Below are 15180 nucleotides of genomic sequence, written 5' to 3' on the forward strand. Positions count from 1 at the left end.
AATGTGTGGATTTAGATAGCAGTACTCAGTTGAACCTGTCATTTTACAGCTCTGTGAATGATTTCCATTCGGATTACACACCTTTTCATGGCATGATCTAACCTCTGGATTAAAAAAAACCACCGAAACCACAAACAAACCCCACAGCTATCTCTGGATAGGTTTGAGATTCAATACAAGTAATTCCTCTAACTACGATGTACAGATGGACCTCACAGCTTCAATTTGCATCTGGTAACTAATTTGTACAGTCTCAGAATACTATTGTTATATGTAACAAATTCCATGTTGATAGGTTACACGCTTCTGAAGAAACAACTGCATCAGACATATTTTGTTCCCCCATAGGCTAGAAAGTATCTGGGGACACACTAGATTTCCCAGTTCTTTAGTACTTAACAGATCAAGTGAACTCCATTTTGACGATGTTTGCATGAGTAATGGTGAGTGACATCTGAATTACAAATAGGTCTGCATTGTAACTGAATCACTGTGCAGACAGAAGTGGAGTTCCAAGATTTGCACACTTAAGGGAAAGAAAAGGAAGTATTTTTTTTAATCACAAACTTTATTAATCACTTGTCAGAGATGTAACCATAGCAGCTATTAATCATTCACATACAAGAGCGTTCCTGATGGCTTGCTAGCCCTGGTATAAATTATCATGTCAAAGATTAACCCATTTTGTTTCATTAATACTTTGTTTTATTTCCTTCCACCCCCCATTTTCTCTTGCAGAAAAGGCTTGAATTGTCTTTTTGGACAACTGGAGCCTGAATGATTAATCATAGTGACAGAGGGTTGACCACAGGGTCAACAAACAATGAATAAAAACATAAGACACAGGTTCATTCCAGGTTATACTCATGTTTCATTTCAGAAGTGAGAGAACAGCAGGCTCTTTTCTTCAGAAATTACTGCCTAATAGTCAGAAGGCAACCTTAACACAATGCATGTGCGGTTACTTCCCACAAAAAACCCAGAGCCATTTGTTATCAGAGTTGCTGTGTAGGCCACCCAATCTGGTGGAACAACACACTTCAGCAATTTCAAAGCACAGTTAAATGCTGATGTCTCCAGGGCTTTGACTACTGCAAACAAAGCCAGCAAGCAAGCTACAGCAGCTTTCCCTGAAGTGCGATACAGGATCATAAATACAGCGTGATGGCTATTAAACCCATAGGTTGTAGTCGGAAGATCTTATAATCAAAAGTCCTCAGGGTTGTACTACTAGAAATAAAAGAACTGTGAAAGAAAACAAAACGTACAGAATTGGACATTACTGATTGACTAATTAAAAGTCTTATGAAGGCTTCTAGTAATTCTTAGGACAAAAACAGGATGCAAATTACATTGCAAGTGTGAAAAGAGTAGATTTTTACAATATTTAAACAAATGCCATCGTTTCTGAGACGATGTATTTAGTGACAGGCAGAATACGGTCTAGTTCTGGTATAAAGCAAACAAAAAAGCTATTCTCTCCTCAGTGCATTTTTTCTGTTGCACTGCAAGTATAACAGTGCTATCTTAAGCCTATTGGAACAATCCTATCAAATGACTCAAAATCCCAAGCAAGTTTTCAAGGTCTAATTTGCAAGAGTAAAGGTCTAGAGATGGATGCTCATGCAAAACTCTCCAAAAGATGAAACTCCGTAAAAAGCTCTTTCATACCCTTCATTTCTGTGGTGACGCCTCACTTTTTTTTTTTTTTAAAAACGCTTGCAGAAATGAAATGGGAAAAAATCAATGAGAAAGTCTTCAGGTGAGTGCAAAAACAATGGGGAAACACTCAGAAAGACAATATAGACTGTTTTTCTATGTCTTTCATACATAATCTACACTGATGGACAACATAGCTACTCCATGACTTATGATCACCGTAAGCAGTGATCCTTTCTCAAAAGTAATTATTTTTTCAACAGACTTAAAAACTCATCTACATATCTATATTTTCAGAGCTCAATCTGAAAAAAAGTGAGGAAAAGATTGCCCACACAATTGCCACTTGCTAATTTAAGCTGGTCTTTGGAGTTAATTTTTTAAGATCTTAAAATTATGTGAATGGAAAGGGAGTTCACATTTTAACTCCTTTTTTGCCTGGTATTTCAGTTGGTCTGAATTGTAGCCAAAAAAAATATGGAAGTAGATAAACATTTTGTCACAAATCTTTTAAAATTAAACACATTGTAAATTTAGAAATCAGCTAAATTCCTTAATGCAGCATTACACTAAACAGAGTATTGGTACAAACGTTATTTGTACTCTGACTTCATTCCTCTAATGCCACTATCAGCGTCCAACCATGCAGCAGAAACCAAAATATTTATCAAATCTGTCAATCTTTGAACATTACCTACCTCCTGGGTAGCATTTTCTAGTTCTAAGCCTCAAAGCACATTACAAATATCAGCATCAGCATTTCCACCTTAGAACACGGAAACTCAGGTGAAGTGCCCAAACAGCAGAGCTAGGAACCAAACCAGAGAGATCTAAACGCTGAAGTGCATTTTATTCTGCACAGCCCCTTTTCCTAACGACACAAACCACAGACACCTTTGAACTGCAATTTGATTCACCCACCAGTACTCTCAGCAAAGGGGAGCTACGCAAGGACTACAGTGGTACAGTTTATACGCAATACTGACATATCAAATAAAACTACAAGCATTCTCCAGTATGTGGATTTCCTGGAACATAAGCCTATAAATCCTCATTCTTTTTAAATCCCGCTGCAAACGAGCATTTCTTCAAAACTAAACCAGCTGATTACTACTGACACAATTTTACCAATACAAATTTTGCAATACAAAATATTAACTTGAATATATTTGAGTAAATGACAACTCAAAACACACAAGTTACTCTGAAGATTTGTGTGACTGAACTGAATTTCAATCATCATCTCATTCTAAAGTGTTTTTCTAATCACTTCCTTTTCCTTTGTTTCGTAACTCCTACAATTACCAGGAGTCTTTCCAAGGAGGCAATTTTTGGCAACCAGTTAAACGCAGGACTCAGGAAAGATCTCTATATACAATCTGTCTGATCTAGCTCGTCACCTGAGAGGATGAACAGGATTTACACTGGTCTGTAGGCATTAACTCTGTGAGCTTTAAAATCCAACCTCTTCTCAGAGTGATTGCCTGCCCAGCTCCACTGCAGTACACTGAGTTCCTCTGAAATGCCGAGACTTCTGCACACAAGAGCTGTGCAAATAGAACTTTTTCAGGGTTCTATAAAAAGTAGGGGGCTTTTTTGGGTTTGGAAATTTCATCAAGTCTAGGATAAAATTGAAATTATTTTCCCCACACTCCTGCTCAGCAAAATTAACATGAAAGTATTTTACCTTGAAAAGAAGCGCCTAGTTTAATTCCAGATGATATGCTTTCATTTTCAAAGTTTCCCTCTTTTAGAAGGTTAATTAATAATAAAAAAAGACTGGCAATGAAAACCTGTGAGCTTTAATAATTTTTCAGTTAAAACAATACAATACAGTATATAAAACCCATAGTGTATAGTCACCGATACTTAAATAACTTTACCTTTTGGGCAAATAACATACTCCTTGGAAAATATAATTCAGTTTTCCTTAATATCTTTTTTTAATAACAAAGAACTACTCAGGATGTTATTTTCACTACCTTTCCCAGAGAAACTCCTGGTTTTAAATTCATTCCATGAAATGTGAGGCTTTGATCTCCAGCACGATAACTCTGCGTTAATATTTAGTGTATTTCATAACTTAATGAGACAAACGGTATTTCTGTAAAAAGATGCAGGTTTTAAGCACACATTTGAAGGAAGTGTGAGGTCAATGTTTTCCATTCTTCTATGCCCCCCTTCAATTATCCCCAGGTTTAAAATAGAACTGCAAAGGGTTTAAGTACAAGTGAAGTTTAATTCTGAGCCCTGAAGTCTAATGAATAATTATTAGCCATTTGTTTAAACTAATTGTTTTGCACACCAGTGGACTGGTGTTTTTTTATATATTTTTAGACACAAACAGAGAGTTAAGACCACAGGGAATATTTACTCTCAACAGCAGTTGGGCACCTGTCTTTAAAAATATCCTTTCATATTACTGATGATGTGAATCTAAAATTAAGAATGAAAGATTTCACGAAGCTTCGGTGTGGGGAAGGGAAGGATTTCTAACTTGAGAACTTTGTATGAAAAGCGTGATGATGCTTTCTCAGATCTGTGCTCAGAAACTGCATAAACATTTAGGTGATGTTCATACGTATATCTCACAACATGCTTGTAAGATGACAGCACTTAAGCTGTATCCGTCAGCCTTAGGCAGGATGGCCATGCGGGAGATAAGACTGCCATTTTCAACCCTGAAAGGATCTATTTTGTAAGCCAAAGCATTAGGATATGACCAGCTGCTATTTGGAGGTAAATATTTTGCCATTTAGAGGGAGAGGTGAAGAAATGGTGGTCAACAAAAAACATTAGTATGGCCTCCAAGACAGGTGGGGTGGCAATAGCTCTTCCTAAAGAGATATAATGCACTTTGTGGACACCATCTGGGCGGAGCCAGCAAATTAGAAAATGCTCAGCAAAGGAATCTGTTGCCCCTTGAACACTTCTCACAGTTACTAGTCACGAATGCCTTATGGAGAAAGGATTGCTCATTCCTTGTTTATCCCGAAAGGAGTGCAGAGGTCCTGGAATTTATGGTGGATCTAAGGGTGCTCAAATTCAAAAATTACTACAGTGAAAGATCAGCCTCTCTCTGCATATCCTTAGTGGTGTTTCAAGTATTGATTGACTTATGACATTACACCATATATTCACTATCCATTTACTATCATGTGTTGAAAAAAAGACAGACGATTTACCAAAAAAAAAAAAAAAAAAAAAATTAAGTTCTGAATAGTTCTGAACAAGCTCCATATAAACATTCTAACTTGGGGAAGTCAAAATACACCAGACAAAAAATACATCTTTGACCCTTAAAAAGCTCTCTTGCAACTATTTTACCAATTTATTCATTAAAATGCTTCCATATTCTATTGATCACTATGGAACACTGAATTTACCTCATTCTAGCAACAGAGGGAATAGACAATGATATATCGAACCAGTTGTGAAAACTGGAGCAGTTACACAAACTAAACAAACAAAATTAAACCAATTTTAGTTGTCTTGTGCAAGGTTACAAGGTGCAGAGTATGAGCTATAAAACAAAAGCTGCTCCCAGTGGTAGCTGATACCTGCTTGTCAAAAAGCCTGTTCAAATTAAAAACTACAAGGCCTGGAGGTTTACCTAGAAACACTGAAATAATTTCCAAGCCTTTTCTTGAAAATCAGCAGTGTTGCACTGGGAGCATCGGTCTTTGGAAGACCTTCTGTCCTATATTAAGCCACAGGTGTAAGCAAAATTGAAGAGGCTGCCTCAGGAGAAGCATAAACATTGTATTACACAGGATGACATTCGTAATTCAGATGATAGCATAAAATCCTAATTTATTCAGAAAATGACATTTTATTTAGCATAGCTCTGCAATTTGAAAACGTACTGAAGACACATCAATACAAATTTCTTGCTAAGAAAAGGTATAAGAATCTGACATTGCTGTCTGCTGCCAACAAACCACTTCCAGTATTCCCCCAGGATTTCACAAGCAGCAATGTGTTTGAAAACAAGAGGGAAGTCCTTTATAATGAAATGCCCATTCATTTTTCATGTTACACTGTTCTGCCCATTCTTTCCTTCTCTCATATATCATGCTTTTAACAACACAGGTTTTTTGCCACTGCTCCATTAGCTTGGTATCCTTTTTCCAACTGTTGTCAACTTGTTATTTTTCAGCGGTTGACAACCTGCCTATGAAGTGCTGTACCTGGAGGAATATTGTTTTCCAGATTCCTATAAAGATTACATAGGAATAATTTAGCAATGTACTACTGAACTATTAGAAATTCTATATGAATAACAATTAAAACAATGGATTTGTATTTTAATTGTTCTCCTGAATAAAGCCTGTCAGAAAACATCAACAAGTTTTCACTGAAAAATCTGGTTCCATTAAAAAGAAGACATATGGTGCGATCGTTTCAAATTTCATCTTAGAAGACTTGGAAGTACTGAAGAACCTTCTGATACCTTAAACAGTGGTGAAGCTCATTTGTATTTTTGATTCAATTATTTTATATCATGTATACAATGTAGATAAAGTAAAATTTAGATAAGAAGGACAGAATTCTTTTTTATCGAAATAAAAATCTAAACTCTTAAGAATACTTTTTTCCCCAAGAGATTGCTTTGCAAATTTGAAATATTTTTAAATATTTGACTTTTTTCAAATTAGTATTTAAAAAAAAAGATAAATATGCATTTTTTCCACATAATTAGAATAGGTATCTCCATCATAGGTCAAAGTCTTTGGCTGGACTAAATGTGTAACAGTAAGAAGAACGGACTACACAATATTAAAAAAAAAAAAAAAAATGAGAATTAAAACCAGAGCAGATAAAAATTTTAGAACTGCAACAAATTGTAGTAATAATTTATTCCTTTAGCACAAAGCCTAAATGACTGCACGCAACAGAAGTGTCTAACTCTTTAGTGATATTAAATTTGAGATTTTATGAGAATGCTCAGTATATACACAGTACTTGGAATGTTTTGTTGTTTTCCTGTCTAAAGCTCTTAACTTCACAATTTTCTACATAACCAGCACTGAGTAGGGATAAACATCCTCTCTCTACCCACAATACAACTCCTGTATCTATTCCCCAATGCAAGGTGCAAATAAAGTTTCTGAAAAAAATAGATAAAAAGAATGTATTATATCAACACTGTCAATGATATGACTCTCTCAATTACTGTTTCTGAAATTACATGTAACTATAATTTCTGCAACTATAAATATTTACAACTATATGTTTTGTATTTTTTACTTGCCTCCACGCAGAGGGGCTAAAAGAGGGCACATTATCAAGAGATGCTAGAGGGGGGAGCCGCAGCTGGGGCTTTAGAGATGATTACTAAGGGTGCTGTGAAGCCACCTCTATTAAAAATTTTTAGCAGGGTACAACATGTCTTCCACAAGAGAAGAATCTAATTTCCTGTCCTACTCTTCTGTCTTCCCTAGATCATATTTAGATGTAATGGAAATCTCGATTCCCAGTTTCTCTGCAGCAAGGAAGAGAAGCACTCAGGAATTCCAGCGGCAGGACCCTCAGAGTACGGGCTCTGCTGCTTCAAACTCCTCTTCTGGCACCCAGGAACTGACCCGAACTCTTCCTGCCAGCACAAAACCCCTCATGAAAAGCTTTCTCTTTTTATTTTTTTATTTTTTTTTTAAAGCCACACATATTTATGAGAGAGTCTAAAATGAAAAGCAAAATACTCTTAGGCAAAGAGCCTTTTCTAAGCAATTTGCATTTTCCCCTGAGAAACTTACTTCTTTAAAATTTCTAAGCAGTTATAATGCCTTTTCCCAATCACTGTTCTAGTTACTCAAGTGAACTCAGGAGGGCTACTGAGGAAGTCACTGTTACTTGGAGCATTTCCTGGTCTTTTTTTCTTACCTTTTTTTTTTCTTCTTTTTTTTTTTTGAAGTAATCGTACCAGATAACTGCAGGGTTCCCTTATGGCAAATGTGTTTTCTCTTTTTTACAGAATTCTCTTTCCTTTTTTCATTCTTTTTGTTGAATGGTAAAAGAAAAATATTTTTAAAAAATCTGAGTACTTGATCAGCCCTGGATAGCTGGCAGTGCACTTCCCCAGGAGCATAAGGGAGAAAAACCATCTGTACGACAGTCTTAAGCTTTCTGTTCTACTTCTGCTATTTTAATACCAGAAATTATCATCACACTCCAGCAGGGTGACCCAGCTGGGAGATTTCAAGCGACTTACAAGCAAAAGATCATCTTTATTTTGTGTAGTTTCTTTCTGAACTAACTGCTTGTAAGCCTTCTGAAAACAGAGCTGACTGATTTTTCAGTTTAGAAACTTTGATGACTAAAACAAAATCTTGCAAATTTTTGGCGAGAGTAGGACCACATGATCGAGAGAGCGAGCGAGCTGTGGGAAGGGGACTGGTATAGTCATAAGAGAAGGCTTTGGGCAGACCGGAGAGCACTCTGCAAGCCCCTGCGGGGCAGCCACAGGGAAGACAGAACCAGGTTCTTTACTGAGCTGGGTGGTGTGAGAATGACAACAGCCATAACCTGAATCAAGGGAGGTTCCAACAGAACATAAACAAGTTCACCATGATAGTAATTAAGCACTGGACCAGGTTTAAAAGGCAAGGTTGTGGAATCACCATCCCTGGAGGTATTGTAAAGTTGGCAGTCCTGAGTCCTGAGAAATCCAGTCTGGATTCAGTGCTGACACTGCTTTGAGCAGAACATTGGACTAGAGGTTCCATGAGGTGTTCCTAGTCTGAGCAGATCCATGATTCTATGAGTACTAGTAGAACAGGAAAGAATCTAACTTCTCCATATCCCAGAAAAACAAAAAATGAAGTAAGAATTTTTGGTTTGCTTCTTATAAAAAATGCAGTCACTTTGTACTGAATAAGAAATAGTTGACATTACACAAACTTTGAAAAAGTTTCTGCAGCTATTTTGAAATGTCATGAATTTTGAAGGAGGCAAGGCTTAAAACTGGATTTGTATAGAGCAGCTTGCCTAACTGACTGTTACCAGAACCTACTCCTTAGTTTTTCAGCATCTTGCATTTAATTTTTTCTGAAGAAGTAATTCTTCACCCATCTAATTGTATGAAAAAAGCTTGAGAAAGTCAAACTAATGGAATGACCTCTGCTGACTTGGGCTCGAAGTTGAAGCGCTAATTAAGGGACTAGTACACAGAAACGCACCATTCCCCTTATCTCTTGATTTGAGCTCTGTTCATTTATAAGAAAAAAAATTACCACTTTATTGTCATACCCACACACATAATAAAATACGGCCCTAAACAAGCCAAACATAAGAAGGAAGTCAACAGCTCTTCCACTGCAGGAAGCTAACAGCCATCCTGCATTGTGAAGTGATAAGAGAGCAGGGTTTCTGGGATATCCCAGCTCACATTAACTCAAAATCAAACCCATGAATGCTGGTGAGGTGTGCATAGCTGCAGTCATGATTGTACTGTTCTTCTCTTTAAATAACAGTTAGAGAAATACAGCTAAATATTGTGCTAGAGCCACAGTTTCTGCTCCTTCATCACAAGAGTGCTCTGTTAGTAAGCATCTTCTATTCTTCAGAGCCACAGAATATAACCATACAATCTCATTCCTAGACTGAAGTGAAACATACACTGAAAGACGATTGGTGTTTCAAGAAATTTAATGTTTTTACTACAAACAAATCCTCTGTGAAAAATACATTCCACAGCAGCAGCAAGAGGAATAACAAAATACAGAAATGCATGAAAAAATTAGCCAGTACTACTTTTAAAAATAGCTGATTAATCATTTGCTTAAAAAAAAAAAAAAAAAAAATATTGCGGTTCAAAAATATGTATGCCAGAGGACTCTGTTTGCAGGAAACCTGCTGGAGGCGAGAACTGACTGGTAGGTGGGGCTGGCAAGTTTAAGCACTTTAATACTGGGCTGCCACAGAGGAAAAAAAGAAAGTATTATGTCACCATTTTCAGAGGTCTAAATTTAGAAAGTTTCTAAAGCTGCCAGTTATCATCCTGTTTTTGATGCAGCATGCTGGGTTGTGGTTGCTCAAATTTCTCTCTACCAGTTTTACATAAATGCTTTTAAAATAGAAGTTATCAGTGCATGAAGGACACTGAATCCCACTGACTTCTAGTTACCTGGAAGTGCAAGGCTGGTAAGAATAAATTTGGAACTCTCTCAGAATTACAGGGGGGAAGGGAGGAAGAAGCAAGTGAAGTACAGATGTGTTCTCAAAGATATCCAGAGTCGGCAAGAGAATGGAATTTACCTCTTGTAAATACACCACCAAACACTACTACTGTGTAAGAGCACAGTCTCATTGATATCACCGTTACTGTAAGCTAAGGACTCGGACAGCTAGGCTAACAAGCATACTTAAAAAAATAATTTCCCAGCCCTCTTACTGAAATGTCCAAGTTCCAAGGAGTAAAAATGATGTAATTTGTAATGCAGACCAGTAATTACAACTCCAGTGGTTTACCACTCTAATAAATACAAAGTGCTAAGAAGTGCTAATCTGGACTTACTCATTCAATTTCTCCCATCACCCCAGTCCACTGCAAACAAGTCTGAAATCAATATTAGCAAAACTGTCTTTGTGGGATCAGGTTCAGTTCTGCTGATGTACTATTATATCTTAATTTTCCTAGACACAAAATCCAACATAATTAGACATACTCTAGAGAAATTGTTTCATTTATTCCCTTACTGTCATTAGTATTGAGATCATGGGGAAAAAAAGAACAGCACAACCTGCACAGCAGTGCAGTAAACAATTTACCATGGTTGCCTTCTAGCAATGTCATTTATTACTGTTTGAGAAGGCTCAAGCCAGTTCATACCAGTTAACAAAATATTTCAGCCAACCTAAAATGATACTCCTCCAGGGCTTTCACTAAAAAACAAAATTGTTTGAATTCAACAATTACTATGTGTATTTTCTGTATTGCTGTACAGAGCTATGCATTCTTTCATGAAAATGAATCAATCATTAAGCATTTATTATAAAACATTAATCAGTAACCATACTTTCCATTAATAACTCAAAAACATAATAAAAGTTGGCAATAAAATCCCCACCAGTTGATGTCAGCCTTTTATTTTCTTGTGCGTACCATTTTAAAGAAGATGATTCACATTTTCTAAAATACTTTGTATTGCATCAAGAAAGAGTATTTGAAATAACGCATTTGGAAAGCAGTACCAGAAAAGATTTTGATTTATACTGGAGCAGATGCCCATTTTTAAGAAGAAAATGATAGAACGTTTCTAGAGAATCTAATAAAAGGTTATTATGAATGACTGATAGACGAAAAAGCTTGTTTTTAATGCTACAGTCAAAAGGCATGTTTAACCTGATACCAAAAGACTTTACTTCCTAACTTTTCTATTCTTTCTGAACCCCGGGAAAAGTGCCCTTTCTGTGGGGACAGCTAAACAGCTTGACGGTAGAAACTTCCTTCTGCACAGGCCAAAGCAAAGTTTGGCCATCTTCACAAGATAATTGTAAGACAATCAGACAAAGCTCACTTGACTAAAGCATTTTGCTCGTTTTGTTTTGCTACATATATATGTGTGTGTGTGTATATACATATATGTATGTCTCAGCTTCTTCCCATACCATGTTCCCCCCGTCAGATGTACAGGAAATACCATGATAGACTTTACTCATAATCAATTATTGTGTCTTTTATGCATGTGCAATCTGTAATAGATAAGCAGTTTTTGGCCCGAATGAGACAATTTTTTCATTTCGTGGAAACTAAAGTTTCCAGCGTAGGTACAGGCTCCCTTGGTGTGGGGAGGGAGGTTACAGATGTAAATAGCTTGCCTTTCTCAATCACCTTTTGTAAATTCCCTGGAAGGAGTTCAAAAGGCTCCCATAGGCCAATATAGCACAGCATTGTATGTTCTTTGTACAAGAAAGTTAAATGTGTGAATATTTGAAGGATCGTGGAAACTAAACTCTTATTGTTACCAATAAAACAGACTTTAAAATACATCAGACTGCCCGAGTCATGCCAGTACCAGCTCCACCATTCTGATCAGACTTCAAATGGAAAAGTCCATAGGATAGAGGAGAGCACTTCACTGTATACACTGTGACTACGTGAAGGTAAAATGAAGCTAAATGATAGAACGGCTCCGTAGACTAAACAGGCAAGATCCTCAAAATCATAGACTGCCCAAATCTATGCATGATAAGATATAAGCCGTAGGTTACAGGCAAAACCCAAGACAGCCTGTAAGTACTTGGCCACAGTGGCTACCCTCAGCATAGCCATACCCACAACTGACATGCTTTGGTCTTCCGTCCCTTCAGTGCTACACAGCAGAAGTAAGGTTTTAGATCTGCACAGTTATTAACAGCTGACCAAGTTCAGAAGCATTCCTTGATTGGTTTGTTGCATCAAAGCCAACACATTTTTGGAGTGACTGAGGACTACAGGACTGCTACTTAGATCCCTGTAGACAGATGCAAAATCCCCATTATTCTAACAGCCTCCCTCCTTAGATAAAATCACAGTACTTTGTGACTAGAAAGAATTCTGGTAGTAAAAATCAATCAACTCTTCCAGGTCTGGATTAGAGTTACTGTCACTCTAAACCTTGGCCTTAATATTTTGAAAGAGTCATTACTCTAGATTTACCTAAACATACTGGTGATAGACATTGTGAGTTAAATCATTCACACTGTCTCACTTCTCAAATGACATTGGCAGTTTTCACATTGAGTATATACTTGGAAGAACACAATCTATCAATGTTGACTAAAAGCATCAATTAACATTAAAAAAACCCCACTGCAATATTAGGTGTTACAGTGTGGTTGTTCTCCTTGAAAACAGAGAATTGTTAACAGCAACCTGTTCTTTTCTTACTCTATTTAAATAAATAAACCCAGAATGAAGTAAATTCATGATTTGGATGACAGTGGACTAAGCAAAAAAAAAAAAATCAATCACTCTCACAGGATTAAGTAGAGCTTCAAGTTGACCAAGGTTGCTTACCTTTGAGAAGAAACTATTTTCTAAAAGAGACAATCTCAAAGACTTTGAACAAGCAAGTTACTTTCAGCTAAATCAAAGCAAGTTTTATATTTTATTGGATTTGTGTTTGCTATTTAATGTGGTAACAATGAAGCATTGCTAAACATTTGAATGAAATTAAACAGAAGGCATCTTTGATTTGCAGAAAGTCAAACCAAGTGCAATTTTACTTTGAGCTAGAGGTATAATGTGGAGCGGATGCCCTCAGAAAGCCTTTTTAAAAGTTTCCTATTAGGTTGGTTTTAGTTAACTGTCAGTTTCTGGTTCTGAGGTTTTGGGTTATTCTCTTTTGAATGTATGACACATTAATATAACTGAGAGGAGCAGCATTTCCCCACTGCCAGAATTCTTCCAAATGGCTGGAACACTAGAAGTACTCCTGCTGAAAACAGAAGCCATGACAAATGCCAAGTCAGTGGTACTGCAAAACATATCACATCCCCACCATTTTCTTAAATACATGCATAGATACATGTCTGAACTTGCTAGTACACACTCATGGGAATTAAGAACCTATCTGGGCCAAAAATACCTTAAACCATTACATTTATAGTTGATAAAACTTTTCAGTTTTATAAATCATCTTTCTCCCCCTCGCCCCCCATCCATTTGTAAACTTTAGAAGTCACTCATTGCAGGACTTTTCTTCTTTGCTTTAAGATTCTGCAGATGACGGTACAAAGACAGAATATTCCACCCTGTTTTCTCATGAGTTATCACACACTGCTGTGTATACAGCATTTTACAGCACCACTGTAGTTACAAACTTACGCCTGACCAGTCTTCCCCTCCATTTTAAAACATCATAAATATTTACTTGGAAAACTCAACCAAATGAGCTTGCACACAATTCACACTGTAGCTCTCACATCAACGAAGCACCCTTCTCCTACATAAAATATTTTTTGAGTTTATATAACACATCTTATACTTAAGATAGGCAAATTTCTCTTAAAAACTAAGTTGAACAGACCAGCATGCAAGTTAGTTAAGTAAATGCAGTCTCCATTGCACACAGGCGTTACACATGGACACAGGTTCACAGGCAGAGTTGCACCTTAAAATAGGGAAGCTTAAGGGTATTTGATTTTGTTAGGATACTGTAGGATGATGCCAGCAGGAAACTGATAAGGAATCTTTAACTTGAAGGTGAATGAATAAATAACCCAATAATGATTTCATATTTAACAGCATAGGTATTTTTACTAGCCAGACACTGTCTTCAGATGAATCCTTAGAGGATTTCTAAATCTTCTTCAATTCATCAGTCTTTATCATCCTAACAAAACCATATTTGATTCATCTCTGATGTTAACCAGGCCAAATCTGATTCATTCACAAACAGCTGGTGCTTCCATGCTTTTCCATTTTCTTTCAATGATCATATGTCCTGGTGGGAATAATGTCTTAGCCAGATTTCTGAAATGAGTACATTCTTTCTCTCTTTCCCTCTCTCTCATGCATATTCAGAATTTGTATTTCAGTGTGAAAATAGTACTTGGATTCAAGCACAAGAAATTTCTCAGACTCAGACTTTGAACAGAGCTATTTTCTGGAATTGATGCTAATGGCCTATAGATGCTGGCAAAGCTTCACTGCTGCCAAGCAAGTCTTCAGCTTCATGCTTTTAAGAATCAAAACCACTTACTCTATCCAGTTGTCACAAGGATACAAGGATGGACTGAGGAATCAGAAAATGGGGACAGTCTTTAATCTGTGGGGGAGAAGAATTGTCATCTTATATATTTGCACAACAGATTTTGACTGAGGATGATGAAAATCCCTATATTATAAAATAATACTAAAAAGTATCCTCTTCATCTCCGCTTCTGGTCTAGAATTATTGAATCTAGAAGAACAGAAGAAAATATATTTTTTGACAGGAAGCGATGATTTGTTCAAAAAACAGGACAGTGAAAATCCATTAGAGAATAGCCAGACTACCTTCTCCACTGCTGTAATTAACTGCTAACATCCTTAACCCAAGTCTGCAAGGCAAATGGTACTTAGTCATCAATGTGATTTGGAATGATGGATTTTTAAATATCCATGGTTGTGAGCAACCAAGGCTTTATTTAATCTATATCAGCAAGTCATTTAGTGCAATCAATGCATCGTACCAGCTGGTAGCTCAGGTTCCTACATGTGCACTATATGTGCTTCACATGTCTTATTCTGGAATAGATTCAGTCTTCTACCCTGGTACCATCCCTAAATAAACTACTAAGAGGCATATAAGGGGTCAATTTTTTGTTTGGACATTTCTTTTATGTGCTAGAGTGCATCTTGGGCACCCACAGAAAGAAGTTTCAGAATTTGCTTCCTTTGAGAAGAATCTGCTTTACACTTCTAAATGCTTTATGGCTGTGGAGCAGTTAAGTGGGGACAATATGGCACAAGTGAGAGCAATCAGGGCATACGCTCAAAACCTGCTACCGTTCTGAACTACAACACTAATGAAGACACAGTCAGAGACAATTACT

Source organism: Numenius arquata, chromosome 11, assembly GCF_964106895.1.
Source record: "Numenius arquata chromosome 11, bNumArq3.hap1.1, whole genome shotgun sequence".
Taxonomy (NCBI): Eukaryota; Metazoa; Chordata; class Aves; order Charadriiformes; family Scolopacidae; genus Numenius; species Numenius arquata.